The sequence below is a fragment of the Chiloscyllium plagiosum genome, chromosome 18, assembly GCF_004010195.1.
Source record: "Chiloscyllium plagiosum isolate BGI_BamShark_2017 chromosome 18, ASM401019v2, whole genome shotgun sequence".
Taxonomy (NCBI): Eukaryota; Metazoa; Chordata; class Chondrichthyes; order Orectolobiformes; family Hemiscylliidae; genus Chiloscyllium; species Chiloscyllium plagiosum.
In genome coordinates this window covers 54,472,589-54,496,114 of record NC_057727.1, presented here as the reverse complement: position 1 = coordinate 54,496,114, position 23,526 = coordinate 54,472,589, and the positions used below count along the sequence as shown (strand labels likewise).

The 23,526-nt window shown below is 40.1% G+C and overlaps 1 protein-coding gene across 1 annotated transcript in view; it reads right to left on the bottom strand.

Annotated features, from left to right (window-relative positions):
* LOC122559103 (protein bassoon-like) overlaps positions 1–23,526 on the bottom strand; it is a 505,982-nt gene that overhangs the window by 188,723 nt on the left and 293,733 nt on the right. The window lies entirely within an intron of this gene.

Sequence of the window (23,526 nt, the reverse complement as noted above, 5' to 3'; positions counted from 1 at the left end):
AAGGCAAATTTGTTTTCTGGTAATCTCGCTGCAGTATAAAATATTATATGCAATGGTCAAGTCAATGTAATTACTGGCAACTTTGCTTTTTGATTAAACCTTCAGTCGTAAGTGATGAAAAATTCTGTTCAAATGAAAATTCTTTAAGTCAAGAATAGCACTTTAATTGGACTTTAATTTTTAAAATCAATTTCTTCACTTCCTTCCACTTTTAGTAATATAGTTCTCTCTTTCTTTAATACTCTTCCTGTAATGCAATCTCTCAAAAACTTAAATGAAAGGTTCATATGACAAAGCTGGCCTCTAATGATCCTGAGCCATCCAAGAACTGACGGTATCAGCATAGTCCACTTTCTTTTATACCTTTGCATTGTGGACTGCCTCTTTTGCAAGCAATTTGTGATCAGCAACTTGCCTTGACAGATCTAGGAGAAAAAACTACATTCCCTAGATTCCATACATATAAAGATATAGCCCACTGGGCCGCTAACTGGGCTTAGTGAGATTGGCATTTGTTAAAGCCTCACACAGGTAAAATAAATGAAAACATTCAATGCAAATGTGTATGAGTGCGTAATTAGTGGTGTATTCTCACCAACGATACATGTTTTGAAGTAATGCACGTTAACAAAAAAAAGTCTACTCTTGGCTTATTGTGACATTGGAAGTTAAGAAAAAAAAGTGTGCTAACATAGACTGGAGATTAATGTTCAGTCATTAGAATCAAGATAATATAATTCAATTAGGCTTTGTTCAGATAACGGCAAATTCTAACGTGCTCTTCTGGTGGCTAACACAAGCATTATAAACAAAAATAGAAATTGCGGGAAAGGCTCAGCAGGTCTGGCAGAATTTGTGGAGAGAAATCAGAGTTAACATTTTGGGTCAAGTGACTCTTCCTCAGAGCTCAAGCATTATAAATACTTGCAAAGAAAGCAGACTCCTCAACAGAAATTAATGAGGTAAAGAAAATGTATAAGCTGAAAATGTGTTGCTGGAAAAGCGCAGCAGGTCAGGCAGCATCCAAAGAACAGGAGAATCGATGTTTCGGGCATAAGCCCTTTTTCAGGAAGCCTTTCTTCAGGATTCCTGAAGAAGGGCTTATGCCCGAAACGTCGATTCTCCTGTTCCTTGGATGCTGCCTGACCTGCTGAGCTTTTCCAGCAACACATTTTCAGCTCTGATCTCCAGCATCTGCAGTCCTCACTTTCTCCCCAAAGAAAATGTATAAACCTAACTGAGCAAATGATATTTAAAGTATCCACATTCACACAGTTCCTCTCCATGTTTCTGCCAGCTGAATATATGTTAAGAAAATTACAATTCTCAAAAGATGTGAGTATGAAAATTGTTTGAAAGAAAGCAAATAATGAAACTTGACAGTACCACTGACAATAACTAAGTCCAAACACTTCCAATGGCATAATCGCTTGCCAATCATTTCAATTAACTGAATAATGTGGAACTAAGTCAGAAAAATTTAAAGTTTATTTTAAGTATTGTTAGGTGAGTTGACCTTTGCCAGGGTCAGTAGTAAGCTCTTAGTGACCCTAAGTGAAATGAAGAAATAAAAATTTCATGTTTATATCTGGATGTCAGTGCAGCCATGACCTAACTTACAGTTTAATAATCTTATTGCAACCTATATTTGTACAAGGAGAGTCACATCTGGAATATTATGTACAGTTATGGTCACCACACCATTATTTAATAAAGGTTGTCAGGAAAAGCAGAGAACTACAGATAGGTGAGCCTTCCATCAGTGGTGGGAAAGTTGTTGGAGGGAATTCTGAGGAATAGGATTTGTGTATGTTTGGGGAAGCAAGGACTGTTTAGGGATAGTTAGCATGGCTTTGTGTGTGGGAAACTGTGTCTCACTAACACAATTGAGTTTTTTGAAGAGGTGACAAAGAAGATCGATGAAGGCAGAGCAGTAGATGTTGTCTGTGCGGACCTTTCTGATGAAGGGCTTATGCACGAAACTTTGATTCTCCTGGTCCTTGGATGCTGCCTGACCTGCTGTGCTTTTCCAGCACCACACTCTCGACTCTTACCTCCAGCATTTGCAATCCTCCCTTTCTCCTAAGTGGACTTCAGCATTGTAGACTGGTTAGTAAAGTTAGATCACATTGGATCAAGGGGGAGCTAGCCAATCAGCTTGAAGATTAGAGACACGGTAGTGATGGAGAGTTATGGAGCTCTGGAAGCCTGGGTCCAGTGGTGTGCCCAAGGATTGGTGCTGGGTCCACTGCTTTTCATCATTTAAATAAATGAATTGGATGCAATAATAGGAGATTTGGTTAGTATATTTGCAGATGGTATAGTGGACAGTGAAGAAGATTACCTCAGAGTACAATGTGACCTTGATCAAATGGACCAATGGTCCGAGAAGTGGCAGATGAAGTTTAATTTAAACAAATATGAGGTGTTGAATTTTGGTAAGGCAAACCAGGAAAGGACTTACGCAGTTAATGATAGGGCTCCAGCAAGTGTTGCCAAATAAAGAGGCCTAGGGGTGCAGCTGCATAGTTCCTTGAAAGTGGAGTCACAGGTAAACAGGGTGGAGAAGAAGGTGTTTGACACGCTTGCCTTCACTGGTCAGAACATTGAGTAAAGAAGTTGGGATGTCATGTTGCAGATGTACAGGACATCGGTGAGGCCACCTTTGGAATGCTGTATACAATTCTGGTTGCCCTTCTCTAGTGGTCCACAGGAAATGACATCACCAATCCAAAGAAACCCAAACATATAAATAGAAAGCAGGAATGTTCAGCGTTGCTTCGCCTGAGGCCCGCTGAAGTTGTTACCCAGTAGGGTAGCAAAATGTCTGGAAATGAAACTTGCGGTTCAGTGAGCAAACCTACATCCAAAACCTCAACCTGAGCTACAAATCTTCTCAAAACTCGCTCTACAAGAATGATATGGAGGCTTTGGAGAGTTTACAGGAAAAGGTTTACCAGGATATTGCCTGGTTTGGAGGATATCAGCTATGAGAAGAGACTTGATAAACTTAGTTTGATTTCACTTGAATGTTGGAGGCTGAGGTGAGACCTGATACATGCTTAGAAAATTATGCGATGCATAGATAGAATTGACAGTTGGAACGTTTCCCAGGATAGAAATGTTAATTACTAGGGGACAATGGTTTAAGGTAAAAGGGGGAAAATTTAAAGGGGATGTGAGAGGCAAGTTTCTTTTTAAACACAGAGGGTGATAAATGCCTGGAATGCATTGCCAGAGATGGTGGTGGAAGCGGATACATTTGCAATGTCTAAGAAGCATCTTGACATTTACATGAGCAGGCACAAAATAGAGGGATGTGCCCAGAGGCAAGTGGTTTTTTTAATATAGAAAGACATTATGTGTCGGTGCAGGCTTGTTGGACCAAAGGGCCTGTTCCTGTGATGTACTGTTCTGTGCTCTTTATTCATTTAGCTGATGACTCAGCCAAATGTGGGCAGTATGGGTATTTGGCTGATGATGCTGTACAAAAACAAGGAAGAGTGATCAATTGGCTGGTGCTACTACTTGGACACAAAGAGAGTAGCCATTTGCTTGATGTGCTTCAAAATTGGCAGCATTTCCAACACAAACTCATTATATTCTTTTTTAAGCTCAGTCAAATTTAACTTTAACCTAGCAAGACATTTTGGGAAACCAATCATTCACTTTTCTTTCTGGCTCTGCTACAGCGAGTGTTAGCAGGTTTAATTTATTCCATGGGCAACAGTGCAAAATTCAGAAGCTGATTATCCTTCCTTCATTTTCATAGAGATACTTATACAAGCAGAACACCACCTGCATTTATCAAGGTTTAACAGTATTCCATGGCATAACTATTGCGATCTACATCTTTTTTTTGGAAGCCAACTATTAGAAAATACTTGCAAGGGTATGAACAATAAATGTAATATCTTTCAAAATAAAAAATTTCTTAATCAAATATGCTTAATCAATTTGAAGTAATTGCTTCATTGATTTGCACAATGTTGAAGCTTTCGTGGAATAGATAATAAATTGTCCAGATAAATTGAGAATTGCTTGAACAATGAAAGGGGAGTATGGTGGTAAACGGAAAATGGTCTGTCTAAAATACAACAATCAGTGTGTTCCAGGGAGATTTGTTTCTTGGCACCATACCTCTCAAAAATTGTGAACAACATGGAACAATATACAGTGCTTGTGGTAAATCAGCTCAATAAAGACATAAAAACATGCAGTAGGCGGAGGATCTTGCACAGTATAAATGCATATGAGAATAAGTAACAGTAAACACATGTAAATCTTGAAAGCTTTCCAGTTTAAATTAGAGAAAGCGTCATGTTCCAGGGATATATCTCTTTAAACAAACAATGCCATGAATTTACAAGAAAGTATTAGGCTGTGACATTTCTTAAGAGTAGACTCCAAGGTTTTACAACACAGTAATTGAGGACTTTTATAGGGAGTAGACAAGAGGACAGAAGTTCTCCACAGAGTAGCCTTCTAGACAGACACATAGGAGCAGTTGGAGTAAGTGAATGATAGCACTCTTGTAAAGAACCTTTATGCAGTGTTGCAAAAAATTAAATGAAATCACATGAGTGGTTAAGGTCAGTGAATGCATTTTCAAATGTTATAATCCATCAAATACACCACTAGCATCATTTTCTGCTCAAAGCATCAGCCTTTCACTAATCACTTACCAACAATCTTTATCAATTAGTATGTAGGAACTAAACAATCGAAGCTTCACCTTAAACAAAACATTAAGCACTACCACAGTCTCACGCACACACATCACACAAATGCTAGGTGTTCAATCATGGCAGCACATCATATAAACACATTTTAGATTACTAAATGACACTTTCCCCTCTGCTAGAGTACTGTACAACAAGACAGCAAGAACTAATCGAGAGGGAACAGCCCTGAGTTCATGTACTCATCCCGATGGAAGAAACCATGATTGGAGTAGCCATAACTGAGCTGTGACCAGTAGGTAGACTAAAAGCATAGAAATTAACAATAACCTCATTTAATTTTCCTTCTTGCACCATGTCACAAGAAGCTGTGAAGAAGGGCTGCCCAGGTGGTCTGTTATTTCTGAACAACCCTCTTGTGGGTCAAACTATTTGTTCTTCTCAAATTGAAGGAACTTCTCAATACTTCCTGAGCAAGCTGTGCCTGCTAGAATTCCAGAGGCAACTGTGTGTAAGTTGTGACTTGACTACATGTCAATGTCAGAATGGCAGACATTGGAACATTAAACATCTTCTCATTTTGTCTTCAAGAAATACAATGCCATAAAGTGATTTTTAAGTGGACCTCTGCAGAGAGACAAAAGTTGTAATTTTTATCTTTTCCTGAGGTGTGTGCTTGTATTTGGTTATTTATAAGTATAACCATTTATATTTCCATATTACTAACTGTGTATATCAAACAAAGAATTATGTTTGTTTTGATAATAAACCAACAATTGTATTTTTACTTTATTTTGTAATCCATTGTGTGAATATGCATTTCACCAGCCTCAGTTATCAAAGCCTATTCTGTACACATCAAGGACAACTCTTTGTATGGGAACATCAACAAACAGATCGAGGAGCACTGAGTTCACAGTCCTCCAGCCATAGTTGGTATATGTTTCAGTGACCATTCCTGGGAACAGTCCATGGAGCACAGACTCTCTGGGGTGAGACTCTGGGCAAGTTGGAAGGATCTGAATGGAAGGGTCTTCCTTACCACAAGCCAAACTTTATATCTTTTCTAAGTTTTGCAGTTGAGACATTCTGCCAATTGACTTAGGCAGTCTACTCAAGGAATCAACTCCCAGGATCAACTTCCCTTTCCCACTCTGGGACATTTAGTGCTAACCAATTCCTGATATACTTGGTATTTGTCTACATAAACCTTTCAGTGAGGAACATTTGGTGTGTCACATCGCAGCAATCCGTGGCAATGTGGCCAGATGTGCAAAAGCAGGAACAGCCAAAACCTCTGCATGTACACCCAGGGACCTTGTGGTACAATGGTAATGTAACTGGAGTAGCAATCCCAGATGAATGCACAGAAATTCAAATCTTACCATGGCAGGTGATAGAATTTAAATCCAATTAATAAATCTGAAATGCTGCTATCTACCTATTATTTACTTATCTATGCTATTTAACTATATGATCTGCCCGTATTGCTCGCAAGACAAAGCTTTTCACTGTGCCTTGGTACACGTGACAATCAATTCAATTCCAATTCATCAATGTCCTTTAAAGAAGACATCTGCTGTCCTGGTCTGGCCTAACCATGACTCCAGACCCATGGCAATGTGGTCAACTCTTAATTGTCCTCAGAAATGGCCGTACAAAACACTATATTCAAGGGCAATTAAGAATGAATAACAATTGCTGCCCTAGCCAGTGGTGCCCATATTCCATAAATAATGTAAAAAATGCAGTGATAATTGATGTTTACACATGGAAGGTCTACACACAGCTTGATGCAGCTGCACACAAACATAGCTCATCAGGATGAGTGTGATGTTGAATACAATGTCTTTGCCCTCTATCAATGCCACTTCAAATATTTTTCTATCTCCTGGCATTGGTTTCCAAAACCAGAGACCATAGCGTTGGCATGTCAGATGGAATGCTGGAGCAGAGCTGAGATGAAACTTTGCCCTCTATCTAGACTTCTATTCCCAGACTTGGCCTGCAATCTCCATGCCATGGTTTCAGGCTCTGGGCTTCTCATAGCTTCTCCAATCAAAGACTAGCTCTCTCCTGCATTTGCTGCTAATAGCTTCACCAGTAAGCATAGGACAGAAACAGTCTTTGATTGGAGGAACAGATCTTATAAAATTTTCTACTTATATCTACCTTATTTTGAAATTCCAGCTTCAAATAAAATGAAGAAAAATCAATAAACAATAAATTTCACTGTACATAAGTTTTGTTCTTGATCTATAACCATTTCTGTGCAAGGTTATATAATTATTAATTATAGGAACCTTATGAACGATTTGTAAACTTGCCCACCAATCGGGCTATAGGTAATGCTCTGTTGGGTCATAAGTCAGATACTTAGGCAGAGCACTTTAGGGAATATCTCTGGGACACCTGCACCAACCAATCCCATCGCCCCGTGGACGAACATTTCAACTCCCCCTCCCACTCTGCCGAGGACATGCAGGTCCTGGGCCTCCTCCACCACCACTCCCTCACCACCCGACACATGGAGGAAGAACACCTCATCTTCCACCTCGGAACACTTCAACCCCAGAGCATCAATGTGGACTTCACAATCTAAAGTAACTTCAACCTTGGAGAATTCTGGTTGCTGTTCTTGAGCTGTGACCCCACTGAAATTTCGATCATCTGGCTGGGCTAATTCCTGATGAAGGGCTTTTGCCTGCAATGTCAAATTTCCTGCTCCTCAGATGCTGCCTGACCTGCTGTACTTTTCCAGCACCACTCTAATCTTGACTCTGATCTCCAGCATCTGCAGTCCTCATTTTCACATCAGTCAGATACCCGCAGCCAAGAGGTTTGTGTATCATATCCCTGTGGACACAGTCCATTTTTGACCTGCAGATAAAGTGGAAAACAGCTTTGGGGATTGCTATAACTTAGGAGTGAAGAACAGGTTAGATATTTGCCATATACAGCAATACGAAGAGTGCCTTGCAGCTGATGACCAGGTTCTCACCCACAATGGAGACAGAGAGAGAGCATTGCTCGCATGCGCCCAGTTTTTGTCTAGCATAATCATTTACTCCTTCCTACTTTAAGTGCATAATCCAGCCCTTTGGAACCATATCTCTAGAACCTTCAAGTAATCTGATCTGACAGTATTTGACCCTAAGAACAAGGCTTTGCTCTTGTCATGATTTACTTTGGATCCAGATACTCATTAGTCTTTGCACAGACTGCGTAGCAGCAGGCACTGTATTCACGTTCTTGGTTGCTTCATGCTTTCTTCTGACAGCTCCTGTCCAAATACGTTTACTGCTGACAAAAGTGCACATTTTAATCAACGAAATATGTAAGTACCTTATCAGATACATACATTCATATGTCATGAGCTGGTCTTTCACACCTTGTGGAGTTTGATTTTGAAAGCACCACATTTGGCACATAACTGGAGCTTTAAATTAAACTTTCATGTTTGAGAAGGGTGTAATTAAGATTGTTTCATTCCAAAGTTAAGTACCTGGAGCACCAATTTAAATTCTATCTTTCCTTTATTTAAATGACTAAAGACAAGTTACTTAGAAATTGACAAAATGAAACTTACAGTATATTAACAAGTCATTTGTCCTGACTGGTCTGTGCCTGTTTTTATAGTTTGTTCAAGCCTCCTTCACTTTACCATCATATTATCTCATGCCTTTATCAAGCTTTCCCATCAATACATCTGCTCCATGTAGAATTCACTCCCTCATGCTCTGTGCTCTCCAATATATAAAAAAATTTCTCCTGTCCATAACTGGGTTATTTGTGACCACCCTGTATTTGTGGCCATGAAAGTTGGATTCACCTCAAGTGGAAACATTTCCTGCAAAGTGCAGCTCCATTGTGCCTGATTTTAAAGCTTAGAATGTTATTTTGCCTCCAGAATGTTTCTTGCAAAGTGCATACTTGCCTCTGGGGTCAACCATATCATATGCTATTTAGGTGAAAACGTTAGTGGGCATGGAAGGAGACACTGATGGGAGAATGCAAAGTAGGCAGAGTGTGGCATTTATCAGGTGTGATCTGATGTTAGCATTGCCAATTTTAGAACTCACTGCTCCAGCTGTTGCCTTCCTGTAAACTTGTATAACTGAACATGCATTCAGTAGCAGGACAGAAGACCAAGCAGTGCTATAATTAGCAATTTATCATAAATTAGTTTTTGATTGTTTTTTGCTGCAATTCTAAAAGCATTTGATGGTTCCAGAGTTATTTCAAGTCATCATACTGACAGGAAAAGCAGTCTACAACTTTCTGCAAGACTACATCTTGATCTCAAGCATTCTACAAAAACCATTAGATTTGTATCCGGATGCAGTAACATGCATCAACTTTGGAATACAGTACAATAGGCAAAATAGGGACTGGTGACAGATAGAACAAGCTGCAGAAAGAGGGAGATTGAGGTGAAAAAAGACACCTCAGTATTTGTCTATATATGCCTGCCATATCAGGGCATAATTTACCTATTTATAGCTAAGTGTCTAACAGTTTGACAGTCATCTCCATCTCAGGAAGGATACTCGCATTGACATCAACCACATCTAGTAGCCACAACTACAGTCACAGAGCAGGGCAAGAATGACACTGATTATGCTTTTGAAAGTGATAATGAGCAAAAGCATTTCTGTACCTGAATGAAACTGGCATCATTTGTCAGATCTTGCCATCACTGTTGCACAGGAAGTAGAATGAGGCCTTGTTTTCAAAGAGGCTTGAACCAGGGCTTTTGCCCGAAACATCGATTCTCCTGCTCCTCAAATGCTGCCTGAACTACAGTGGTTTTCCAGCACCACACTGTCGACTCTAACCTCCAGCATCTGCAGTCCTCACTTTCGTCCACATTTTATTCTCTCCTGACCAGTGATGCTCGATATCAAAAAGCAGTCATGATGCTTTCATTCTGTGGCAGTCCGCTGTGCTACCTGCATTTGAAATATCACTACAAACTAAAGGGTGACCTGAGCCATTCTTTGAGAGAGCAGTGAGCAGAACAAATGTGAGAGTTCCTGAGAACTGCTGGATTCCCACGATACACAATGCCACTGATTCAATTTGTGGGCATGCGTTTGCTCAGAAATATACAGCAATCAAAAGGATTCCACTTTACTCCCAGTCCAGCTGGTATTCAACTCCATGCTATGTTTCATACAGTGCCCAGTGCAATAGCCTGTCAGTAGCCAAATTGCCTTGATTCCACTTTGTCGTGATGTTTCATTCCAGAGCTGTCACAATGCTTTCTGTACTCGAGGCACAACAGTTAACCGCAGGGTGGTCTCTGGATGACAAAGGCTTTCCTTTGAAAACATAGCCATGACTCTAGTGCACAAATCACTGGGACGTTCAAGTGACACTTTTGATGCTTGGTTTATTCTGGAAGAGCTCTGCAGGACTTGACAGTCTCAATGCGACCTGCTGAACGCTGTACAACCTTACCATAATAAGATAATTTGTCCTGGTCACCAGCAATATGGCAACAAGCCAAAGCAGAAGAGAGGCAATTAACTAGTCTCTTTCGAGTTGTGATGCACTCATCCGATTGTGACACCATCAAATACAACATTAATTATTAATCATCAACAGTTCCACAGTTTACCTTGCTCTGTTACTGTGTTCACTTGGCCATAGCACAACAGTGAAAACTACCCAAAAATAAACATTCCAGAATAAGTTTATAAACCACGCAATATTGCATATAAAGTCAACTAATTATGGAAGTCTGTTCCCTTAGGGCAAACCTTATTTTCACTTTGCCAGTGTTCCTATGTAATGGGACTCCTATGGCTGCAGCATGGGCTCATGAAAGTTGGATGACTTCCAAAGAGTTTTTCTGACTGCAAATGGCTTTGTAGGATGACCTCTAGCAGCTCTCATTCTCAAAGACCTAGGTTTGCACAGCATCATATTGGCACAGTTTGCAACAAAATAGGCTTGCCAGCAGACAGGCAAAAATAAGGACAGAGGCAGAGTCTTCCTGACAAAGGGTAGAAGGTCCATGCTTCATGAACCTGCTACCGTGTCCCCAGGACAGTACAGCTTTGTAAACATATTGAAGTGTTGGACGACAGATTGTTATGCCACCCTGCAAACCCCTTGAACGTTGACACCAGTTGCAGTTTTCAAACCAGAAGAAATTATAAGGAGACTGGGTTGTGAAAAGAGAGGAATTAAGTATTAGGATATCAGCATCTTTAATGCTTTCAGCCCCATGGATGGTCTTAGCCATTGGCAGCATGGTGACTCAGTGGCTAGCACTGCTGCCTCACAGTGCTAGGGACCCAGATTCGATTCTAGCCTCAGGTCTTTGTGGAGTTTGCGAATTCTCCCCGTGTCTATGGCGGTTTCCTCCCACAGTTCAAAGATGTACAGATTTGGTGGATTGGCAATGCTAAGTCACCCATGGGATGTGTAGGTTAGGTGGATTAGCCATGGGGAATGCAGGGTTATAGGAATAAGGATAGGTTCGGGGGTATGGGTCTGGGGCGGGATGCTCTTCGAAGAATCGGTGTGGACTCAATGGCCTGCTTCTACACTGTAAGGATTCTATCATTCGTGGATGATCCAGTGACTTTCTGCTCCCATGGGGTTAGGGAAGGACAGAAGGCGAGTAAAATAAGACAAAACTTTGGATGCTGAAAGTCTGAAGTAAAAACAGAGAAACTCAGCAAGTCAGGCAGCAACAGTGGAGAAAAAGCAGTTAATGTTTTAAGTCCAGTGGCGCCTCTTCAGAAATACAGACATGGACAAGTATCAATCAGTTCCTTCGCCATATCCTGCAAGAGATAAATGTGCCTTGTTGTACAATGTTTTGGCTGGTTTGGGGGAATGATATCAGTGTGTACACATTGAGAGATGTGGAGTTTAAACTGTGCCAACTGTTCGAATTGATAGTCAGTGAATTAGTCTTTGCAGTATGGAATCTCAAGTAATGCTTTTGCCAAGTGGACAAGATGAAATCTCTCCCATCTCACACCAATTTTACTGCAACACTAAAAATTCTTAAGCCTGTTCTCTGCCATGTTGTGCCACTCCTGTGCCTTTCCGAGGCCAGAATCAGTTGTAGAATGACTACCAACATCTGGTCCAGTTAGAATGTACCTCCCCCTTAAGAAGCTTTGGCTTGATTTAAGCAAAAGTATCATCTTACAATGTTGTATTGTATCCTTTTAGTTCTATTCAGTGGTTGCACAATGCAATTCAGGAAGTTGGCACCTGCTTTAGGACTTATCAAAATTTGTGGCCATCTTCTTTGAGAGCACTTTTTGTTAGAATTATTGTTTACCTTGTGCAATTGTATGAAAGTGTAATTATACCAGTCAACATGGATTGGCAGGCCACAAGGGGAACCATGTGAAAAACAGTGCAAGCAGATCATTAAGATCAATTATCTCAGGATTAAGGGCAGGATGAAGGGAAGGAAGCTGTCATTTTTTTTTTGAAATATAATCTCCAGAATAGAATGATGGAGGAGGAGAGTTTGAACGTAAATTGGATTTTATTAATCCTATTATAAACCTTCCAAGACATGGGGATAAATTTTCACTTGTAGAAGTGTGGGGGTTTGGGTGTGGGTGGGTGATTTCAATGTGTGAAAATTGACAGCATATCAGGAAATCTGTTCTGATGCCAGAGACTGAGCGTGCACAGGGTTCCCAGTCTTAGTAGAACTCACTGGTGAAAGCTAGGCAAGAATAAAGTAGCAGCTGAGGGAGTCAATGACATGATAGGGAAATGTCAAATCTGTTTGCTTGCTTGATTGTTTGGAACATTGTGCATCTGGTCTCCACTCTGGAGCTGTGTTTTGACAATTAGCATTAATGCTGTTTGAACTTGAGGTCCAGCACCAGCAGAAACAGGAGGAAGAGCAGTAGAAGAAATATCAGCAGTCAGCAGCAGAAGTAACATCCACCTGACTCCATTGACATGTCACTCCAGAAGAGTGGACGGATAAGCGGAGAAGTGCAGTTCACAGGAAGATATACCTGGACCATAGGGCGTAGAGGCAAAAGGTAAGTTTCTTCAACATGTCAGAATAACAATTCTTCAGGAACCTCAGCACCGTGACACAGGCACTGGCAGATATTTGTAGGTTTCTGAAACTTGCTGCCAACTTCTTTCATGTCTTCTTCCTTCTCTTGGAGAGATTTGTAGAACGTCACAATCGGTAGTCAACAAATACTCAGAGGAAGTGACTAATAGTTTGTTTACCAGGGGCAGACAACCAAGTCAGCTTTGCCTGTGAAGACAGTGGTCAGAGTGAGCAGTGACTCATATTTGTTACTCTGTCTGGTTTCTGTGTACTTTGATTCAGTTGGGGTCAGAGGCAAATTGCTCAGGTCCCTACTCTGACATCCTTGGCTAACATACTCGAGATTTTGAAGCCCATGAGGGTCTTGGGAAAATATGTGTTCCACTCGCTCTTTTGCAGAGCATAATCAATCATAAGAACTGTCGTCACTGTAATGAGGTCAGCAAGGTGGTCATCATAGAATATGAACTGCCTGCGTGGGGCTATTAATCTGGGCCAATCAGGAAGTCCTTGATCAGACAGAATACTATGATTGTCAGACATCCCATTCACTCAGAGGTGGTTCTGAGGGAGCTGGATCGGCGTCAAGGACTCTCCATGTGTAAATAAAGGCCAATTTGGTGATGGGATACCAGCTTGAGGAGTTACTTCAAGAACATAAAGCAGAATGTGGATACTTGAGTCTAGGTTCTCGGGCCAGGGGCGTCAGCAAGAGGTGAGCAGTGGAAGGGCTATTAGCTAAGTCTCTCTCTGTTTCCAGGTTCTTTTTCCAAATCTATTTTGTGCTCCATCCATATTTCTCTGCAAGCTTCCTTTTTGGTGCAGATCACAGTTTGTACTAACACAATAGATCATTAGGCTTCATTTTGTGCTTCCGCCCTTGATTATGACTTTGCATTGATGTTAAATTTGAGAGGAAGATAAGTGATCAGACTTGAGCTGGTTCCAAATTAAGCTGTAAGGCTGTCTCCCAACATTTGCTCTATGCATCATGCCAGACCTTCAACTGGAGATCAACTATATTTACAGTTTATCACTGCTGCAAGAAATCATTGAATTTGCTATCAACAAGCAGTAGTGAGGAGAGAAACGGAAACCTTACATGGACTCTGAAGAGAGCACATTTGATGTTCTGGATCTGGACTTTATGTTCTTTGATGTTTTGGTGTTGCTCATACGATTAACTAGAGTTTGCAGTCTAGTGAGGACGTGGAATTGCACTGTTGCATCTTCAATACAAGATGACAGAAAATCAGGAACTTCAAAACAAAATTCTCAAAACTGATGAATTGAGTTCCAATAATTTTTCAAGTGGTAATTTAAAAAAAATATATAACTTGATGATTTGCGAACTCACAGCTGTGGTTAAAAGTTGCCACATCAAATCATGAAGTGGAATGCTCACATAACCAATTAATCTACAGGTCGTTCTATTGTAATGCGCATTTCATTAATGTGAATCCACTATAACGCGATTGATGAATTGGGGACACTGTTTCTAAAGCGCAAACTTTTAAAACATGTGTTGGCTGTAACGTGACTACATCACCAACACTTTAAGCACTGTTTCTAAAGGTCTATTTTTCTATAATGCGTGATTGCACAAGAACACAACCATTGCGTTATAGAAAAACTACCTGGATAATAAAAATATTTGTATTTTGTCAGTAAAAATGTTTTGATTATTTGGTGCGTTCATTTGATGGGCAGAGCTGAATGCATGTAGAGAACCAGAACACATGACACACACACACAGCTGCCAACAGTTGAAGTAGCAACAAAACAGCAGATACAAGATGACACATTTAACAGCATTCTATTTAGTAGACATGGATATATTTGGCATCTGGCTTGGATTATTCCTAGATGAATTTAACATAATAAAATAGCCTATTGTGTGCAAATCCCAAAATGCTGCCATATGGTCATTGAGTGTTACCACTTAAATTGTTCCCATTACTTCCATAATCACCCATCCATCATCACAATTTCTCCAAAGTTAACTGAAGTTTGGAAGGGTAAAATTTATCACTGAACTAATAGTTTTCACTTTTTAAGTAAACAAACTTTTACACATCCATCATTAAGCCCTGTTGAAATTCCAGTGACAAATGTTTCTTTCAGATTTTATACCCATCATGACATTTGGTTTATGATAACACTGACACAGAGTATACAAGATGCGATGGAAGGGATGGAAAAGGCAATAGCAGGACTGGGGATGTATGAGAAGGATGGAATTGCATGGAATGGGATGGCATGATAGGAAGGAGGAGATGATGGAACTGCTGAACTGTGTCAAAAATGTGGGAACAATCATTTGATAAAACAAAATATATCTTTTGACTAATAAGTTGTAAGTAGTAAGATCCATGAGATTTGAATGGAAAAACTTGAGAAAAGCTTTCTCGTGATTTGAAACAACACGTCAGCATTGATTCGATAGACAAATACAATGATAGCAGTCCGTGCCTCCCAGAGTTTCTACACAGTCTTATTTCACTGGGCAGGTGACTGCACAAAATTACACCCAAAGAAGGAACACCTATAATGTCACTACAAAACTTGATTCCCGTATAAGGACTTTGTCACAGAACAAGATTAGTAGTTGGGAAGTTATGAACAAACGAAACAGGACCAGGGGTTTGAGTATTCTGCCCCTTGAGTTTGTTCTTCCATTCAGATTATGGCTGATGTGTTTTAGTTTCAAAGTCCACATTCCCATCACCCATAATAACCCACCATTCCCCTGCTTAATAACAATCTATTTGCCTTTGTCTAAAAATATTCAGTGACTCCACCACCATTGCCTTCTGAGGCAGAGTATTCCAAAATCACACAATAGTCTGAGAAAAGAAAACCTCTTATTGCTGTCCTGAAAGGATGATCCCAAATTTTAAAACAGTGGCACTTAGTTCTAGACTGACCAATAAGAGGAAACGTCCACCTTGTTAAGGTCATTCAGGACATAATATACTTCAATCAAGTCACCCCTCACTCTTACAACTCCAGTGGAAACAAGCACAGCTTAACCAATCCCTTCTCATAAAACAATCTTTGGTAATAGATGCTAAAACTTGTTAGAGGCTAAGTTTCTAAGGAATGGCCTGCTTATTCCTTGAATACTATTGAACCCATTAGATGTCTTTTTAACAGAGGAAAAAGAAATGGTTCCCAATTAGACTCAACATACCATAACTAAAAGAAACCCCCAAGGCCAAAACATTGACAAAATTTGTATTTATATTCCCCTGTTTTTACAAATTGACAGCTTTATCTAGCTTTCTCCACAATGAGTTTTGATTTTGTTCAACTCTTTGGTGAAAGGATAACTGGATATTTTTCTGGAAAGTACTGTTACAATAAAGATCCAGTGTTTACTCCAAATATTTTTCACATACTTGCACTAAGACAAATGGACATGTGTTTTACAGTTCCTTTTACCAGTTTAGTTGCCTGAAAGTTTTATATTAACATTAAATCAGAAAGGGCACAGAAGGAAAGTAATGTTGGGATCATTGCTACTGATTAGAGGTAATACAATGACAATATAAAAGAGACAGACAGAACCAACTATAGTTTAGAAAGAAAATCCATATTTTTATTAAACCCATTAATGAGGTGAGGACAGATTGACAAAGTGAACACTTATTGTCACTGAACTCATAATCTAGGGGTTCAGGCTAATACTGTGGGGACATGGGTTCAAATTCCATCAAGAAATTAATTAACCAACTCATAAATTTAGAATTAAAAGCTAGTCTGACACTAACCATGAAAAGGAGAAAGTGAGGTCTGCAGATGCTGGAGATCAGAGCTGAAAATGTGTTGCTGGAAAAGCGCAGCAGGTCAGGCAGCATCCAGGGAAGAGGAGAATCGACGTTTCGGGCATAAGTCCTTCTTCAGGAAGGGCTTATGCCCGAAACGTCGAATCTCCTGTTCCCTGGATGCTGCCTGACCTGCTGCGCTTTTCCAGCAACACATTTTCAGCACTAACCATGAAAACTCTATTATTGTAAAAACCTCTTTGCTTCATTCTAGGGAATGAAATTTGCCATCTGCTCTGGCCTACACGTAAGTCTAGATCCACAGCAATGTGGTTGACTCTTAACTGCCCTCCAAAGTGGCTGAGCAAAATACTCAATCGCATCAAACTGATACAAAACCCAAAAAATGAAAATGGACGGACCAACTGACACAATCCTAGACACTGGGGAAAAAAAATGGCAAACCCAGGCCTGTCAATCATGCAAAGTCCACTTTTACCAACAGCTAGATTTGGGGCAGTTCTCTCAACTTATCCAGCAAGACTCTGATCCTGGCTGTCAGCTATGGTTCCATGATTATAACTGTATCCCCAACAACACCAGCAACATAGTGGTAATACCACACAGTGTAATGCATGGTATGCTCAATGTAAATCTTTGTTTGCACAAGGACTTGAGTGGTAGTCACTTTGACCAATACTGCCATACATAGGTTCATGTACTAGAATACCCAGATCCTTTTGCATCTCAAAGCTCTGCAATTGCTCACCATTTAGAAAATATGCATATTGATTATTAAAATGGACAATTTCCCACTCCCCACATCATTCTCCAGTTGATTTTTGTCCATTTACTTAACCTATTTATATATTTCTATATTCTGCTATGTCCTCTTCGCAACTTACTTTCCTACCTATCTTTATAACAGCAAATTTGGCAACCGTACTTTGCTTTCTTCATTTAAATCATTTACATAAAATCTATAAAATTGAGGTCCCAGCACTAATCTCCATGGCACTCCACTCATTAAATCTGCCAGCCTGAAAAAGATTCATTTACGCTTCCTCTTAGCCAGCCAACCTTTCATCCATATTATTAAAATCAACTTCTGAAGTGGCACCTTGCCAAAAGTCTTCTGGAAATCTAAATATAGCACATTCATTCGTTACCCTTTTTCTATGATACATTACTTTCTCAAAGAATTTCAATAGATTGTTCAAACACAATTTGCCTTTCATAAATCCATTGCCTAATTACCTTAAATATATCTAAGTGCCTGCTATAACTAACTTAGGTACAGCTTCTATGACAAATAGTGAGTTGACTTCTCTTCTCTTCCTGCTTTCTGTCTTCTTCTCCTTTGGAATAATGGACTAACATCCATTATCTTCAATCTAATGTGAGTGTCCCAGAATCAAGGGGTTTTTGAAAAATTAAATCAATGCATGAACTAGCTCAACTGCTTCTTTTCAGACCTTTGGATAAAATCCACCAGGACCTGGAAACTTACCAGTTCACAGCTCCCACATTGTTGCTTGGCATGCTGACTAAAACGTGCTAACCAACAACTGTTCAATGATTTCACCTCCCTCCCCTAGATCACACAACTGAACATCATGCTGTGTCAAAGATGTGTTACTGACCTCAGTTCCACTGAAACTCTTTGCTCCGTAGCTCCAGTTTAAACTCCAAATGGTCCACTTTACCTTCTACCCAAAAATCCATAAACACGACTGCTTGATTAATCTATCATTTCAGAACTTTGCTGCTCCACTGAACATAGCCTGACTCTATTCTTTCCTTCTCTTGCACTGTCTCTCATATGAACATTTGTGATTCTTCCAATGCCATATGTCACTTGAACAATTTCCAGTTTCCTGGCCCTAACCATTTCCTCTTCATAATGATGTCCAATCTCTTTATACACCCAACCTCCACCCAGGACAGTGTCAAAGTTCTCCAATTCTTACTTAAATGGAGGACCACCCAGTCCCCAACCACCACATTGTTCTGTCTAGCTGAACTGGTTTTCACTCGGTATAACTTGTACTTCAGCTCCACTCACTTCCTTAAAACAAAAGGCGTTTCTACATATACTCACATGGGTCCTAGCTATGACTAAATGTGAGATATGTAGAACATTCAATATTCCACTCAAACCTAGGACCTTTCTCTCATCTCTTTTTCCACAGTGTCGATGCCTGCATTGATGCACACCTCCTGCTCTTGTCATAAGCTGAAAAATATCAGTGATTTAGTTTCAATTTATATCCTCTTCTCCTTTCATTTTAAAAGGATGAGTTTAAACTTTTTCTTCCTTCTTAGACCAGAATAGACTCAGGTTTTCTTGTTTAAATATTTATTAATGAATGCATTGGATATCCAAAGTTTTGTTACAAGATTAAAGATTTTATACTTTGTTTTACAGATAACAAACTTCCAATCAAAATGTGACACATTTTTTCACTTCTATCTCTCCAATCTTTGCACAGTTCACATTGCAAATTAATACACGACTGACTATATCCTCCAATCCTGTTCAAACTAATACGTGACTGTACTACCAATCATATTATTACATTTTAACATCTCAAACTGTTAATACATACTTTGTGATTGCCAGTAAACTCACAATGTCTATCTTTCCCTTTCAGCCCTTCCTATTGCTTACACTGTCTATAGTTCCCTTTCAGTCCTTCCTATTACTTATACTGTCTACATTTCCCTTTCAGTCCTTCCTATTGCCTACACCGTCAATTTTCCTTTTCAACCTGCTCATTCTTGGAATCTTCTCCATATTTCTTTGACTTCTCTGTCTCAGTTGAAGAAGGCTATCAAATAATATGTCATTACAAACCCACAGAGTCCTGCCAAAACATTCCCTCACACCTCACTTTCATTGAGGACTCCTTTCCATTCTTCCAGTTTCTTCATCTTCGTCACATCAGTTGTGACAATGCAATCTTCCACACCAATGTCTTATTTTCTTACCGCAATGATAATTCAACCAAGTGTTGTTAACAATACTCTCCAATACATTTCACCCTTTTCTGCTTTCACCTCTTCCCCTCATGTCCACCCTCACCAGCCTCCATATTCAGTGGATTATCCTCTGCCATTTTTGCCAGCGCCAAACACATCATTCTCCATCTTCCATTCAGCAATCAAAAGGGACAATTCCTTCGAGGACACCTTGGTGAACTCCTCAGCAACATCTAATGTCACCTACTTTTCCTGGACACCTTAAGGATTCAATATGCATCCTTACTTGTTCTCACTATGCAAGATCCCAGATGCACCTTCTAATGTAATAGTAGTTTACATGTATTTCTTTCAATTTAGTACACTGTGTTTGCTGAACACTATGGAGATCAAGTGCCACTTGGGGGAATTCTTTAAGGAACACCTTAATTCAGACCACAACATGGTTCTGAACTGTCTGTTACTTGCTAATTCTTTACCTTGTTATCATTCACAAACGTTTTTGTCAATAGCCTTCTGCAGCACTCCAATTCCAAGTTTAATACAAATTCAAGAAACAGCACATCATCTTTCAACTTCGCACTATACCTCCTTTGGACAACTTCAGATTGTAACCTCTGCCTCCATGAACAATAAAGTCTGGCAGATATTGGAGATTTGAAAAAAGTAAAGAAAATGCTGGAGAACTTTAGCAGGTCTGACAACATCTGAGGAGAGAGAAAAACAAAAGGAACATTGAGTCTATATGTCCCTGCCTCAGCAATGTCACTCTTTGGTGTTTACCCATGATTTCTTTTTTCAAATCTCTACGGGCTTTTCACCTTATCGCAGACTTGTCCTATTGTTTTTCCTGCCTATCCCTCCTACCCCCAAACTGGCATTAAAGCTCTTCCATTTCTCTATTCCTTCTGTTTCAATGAAAAGTTATGTACCTGAAATATTAACTGTTTCTTTCTACAGATGCTGTCTGACATGCTGAGGATTATCATAAGACTATAAGATGCAGGAGCAGAAGAAGGCCTCTCAGCTCATCAAGACTGTTCAGTCATTCAAAGAAATCATGGCTGATCTGATAATCTCCAACTCCACTTTCCTGCCTCATCCCTCCTAACTCCTTGATTCCCTTACGGATTAAAAATTTGACTGTCTCGGCTTTGAAGATACTTAATGACCCAGTCTCCACAATCTTCTACGGCAAAGAATTCCAAGATTCACTACCCTCTAAGAGATTCTTATACCTGTCTTAAATGTGTGATTCGTTACTCTGAAATTATGCCCTCTGGTCAGAGATTCTCCCACAAAGGAAGTAACCTTTCCACATGTACCAGAATTTCAAGCACTTTGTGATTTTACTTCTGAATTTCAACACCCACCGTACGTTAAAGTTGCTGATCCAGTTAGTTACTTTTCTGTTGTATGGTAATGCCAAAATCCTGAGGGGAATGAATCAGTGATGGCAATGCTGTTGAATGTCAAGGGGAGTGCAGTTGGATTCCCTCATTTTGGGAATGTTTATTACCTGGCATGTTGCTGCCAATTTGTCAGGTTGGTGCCAGTAGTGTGGCTGCACTGGAAAAGCTGGGTAGGAAGTAGGCCTGGTTTTGGAGCACAGATCTTCAGCATTATAGTGGGATGTTGGAAGGGGCCATAATCTTCCAGTGCTCTCAATATCACAGGGAACAAATCAAATTAGTTGAAGACTGTATCTATGATTTTCCCTCAGGAGGAAGCCAGAATAGGAATAGTGGGAGCAGTGGGTTTTGGATTTCTCAACTTGTATTTATGTTTTCTTATTTTTTGTGCAATTTTTCATTTAGGAGGGACCAATAAGTCCAATACGGTAACAAAATGTTGGTTTCTAACTTCACTATAATGCCTGATTAGTGATTTGTTATCCAGGAATGCTTGTACTTCAACATAAACACCACAAACACCACATTTTGCAAACTACACCTTGTTTTCAAAGGTGGAGGTTTTCTTTTTAGGTACAGAATTGAAGTAGCATACACAGTATAAGGAACAAATTGTCTTACATTTTAAAAATAGGGCTCTTCCAGTCACCAGAGCTCAACAAAGGTTAGTGATTAAAATTTTTTCTGTTCATTGCAGCGCAATGTGTCAGAACTGGTCAGTACAATTAAAATGTGCTCAAGGCATTAAAGTGAAAAAATTGACAATGTTGGAATACTTTAAAACATCAAACTTTATAAATTATTTGCATTCATCAGCACAGCAAAAGTATATGGTACAATCTAACATTAACCAGTGACACTTTGAAATAGGATAACATTTTTAAGAAAATAACAATTATTTCTAATGCACAATTTTGATGCACCATTTAGTCCAAATGGAAGAATTAAATGCCACCCTTTGGTGCTTTTGCTTTCTAGGTCAATGTTGGGCTTGAGGTTAATTAATTGTAATAGCTGAGATTGATTTCCCAAATACTATAATAAAACAAAAAGAACTGCAGATACTGGAGATCTGAAACGAGAACAGAAATTGATGGTGAAACACAGCAGGTCTGTTATGATATCTGCCTCAGTTATGCCTGCCTTGTTATGGGATATGTGGAATATTCCTTGTTTCAATCCTAATTGGGACCCCCATCCACAACTCTTTCACAGGAACATCAATGGCATCACGGGTACTGCTTCTGTCTCTCATCTGGAATGAGAAAGGTTTATTAACTTTGTTTCCAATTTTCACCCCACTCACCTTCACATAGCCCATCTCGGACTTCTCCCTTCCCTTCCTTGGCATCTGTTTCCACTTCTAAGGATAGGCTGGCCACCAATATCAACTACAAGCCCAACAACTCCCACAGTTATCTCAACTATACACCCTCACACGCTGCTTCCTGTAAGGACTCCATCCCATTCTCCCAGTTTCTCCACCACATCGATTCTTATTATGCCACCTTCCAACTTCAGAAATGTCAAACTTTCTTCCTCAACTAAGATTCCCCTCTACCATGATTGACAGGGCCCTTAGCTGGATCCAACCCATTTCTCTCAATTCTGCCCTAACTCCTTCTCTTCCCTCTCACAATTGAGTCATCCCAGTGCTCATCACACCAGCCACCACATCCCACTGTAAACCACGATTTCTGTCACCGTCGGTGGGATACATCACCAGACACACATTCCCTTCCCCTTCTCTGTCAGCATTGTGCAGCAACCATTCCCTCTGGGACACCCTGGTCTACTCCCAAAACCTTCTCACAGTCCCATGGTACCTACCAAAAATCATGGAAGGTGTAATACCTGTAAGTTTACTTCCTCCATCCTCAGGTGAAGCAGTAATTGACCTGCACTTCATTTCATATGGTCTACTGTACTCACTGCTCACATTGTGGTCTCCTCTACACTGGGGAGACAAAATCTAGACCATGTGACTGCATTGCAGAACATCTACACAATGTCTGTAAAAGTGACTCAGAGCTTCCAATTGCCTCCCAGTTGAACATATGACTGCGTTCCCCCACCCAATGTGTGTGTCTGGGTCTGCTACAGTGTTTCAGTGAGGCTCAACACAAGCTTGAAGAATAACATCTCATTTTCCACTTGAGGCCCTGCAACCTCTAGACTCAATGTTGACTTCAGTAACTTTACTGCCTGACTGTCCTTCCTTTATTTTTAATCCTTCCCAAAACTCTGATCCTGCCATGACATAGAGTCATAGAGATGTACAGCACGGAAACAGACCCGTCGGTCCAACCTGTCCACACCAACCAGATATCCCAACCCAATCTCGTTCCACCTGTCAGCACCTGGCCCATATCCCTCCAAACTCTTCCTATTCATATGCCCATCCAAATGCCTCTTAAATGTTGCAATTGTACCAGCCTCCACCACATCCTCTGGTAGCTCATTCCATACACGTACCACCCTCAGCATGAAAAAGTTGCGCCTTAGGTCTCTTTTATATCTTTCCCCTTTCACGCTAAACCTATGCCCTCTAGTTCTGGACTCCCCAACCCCAGGGAAAAGACTTTGCCTATTTATCCTATCCATGCCCCTCATAATTTTGTAAACCT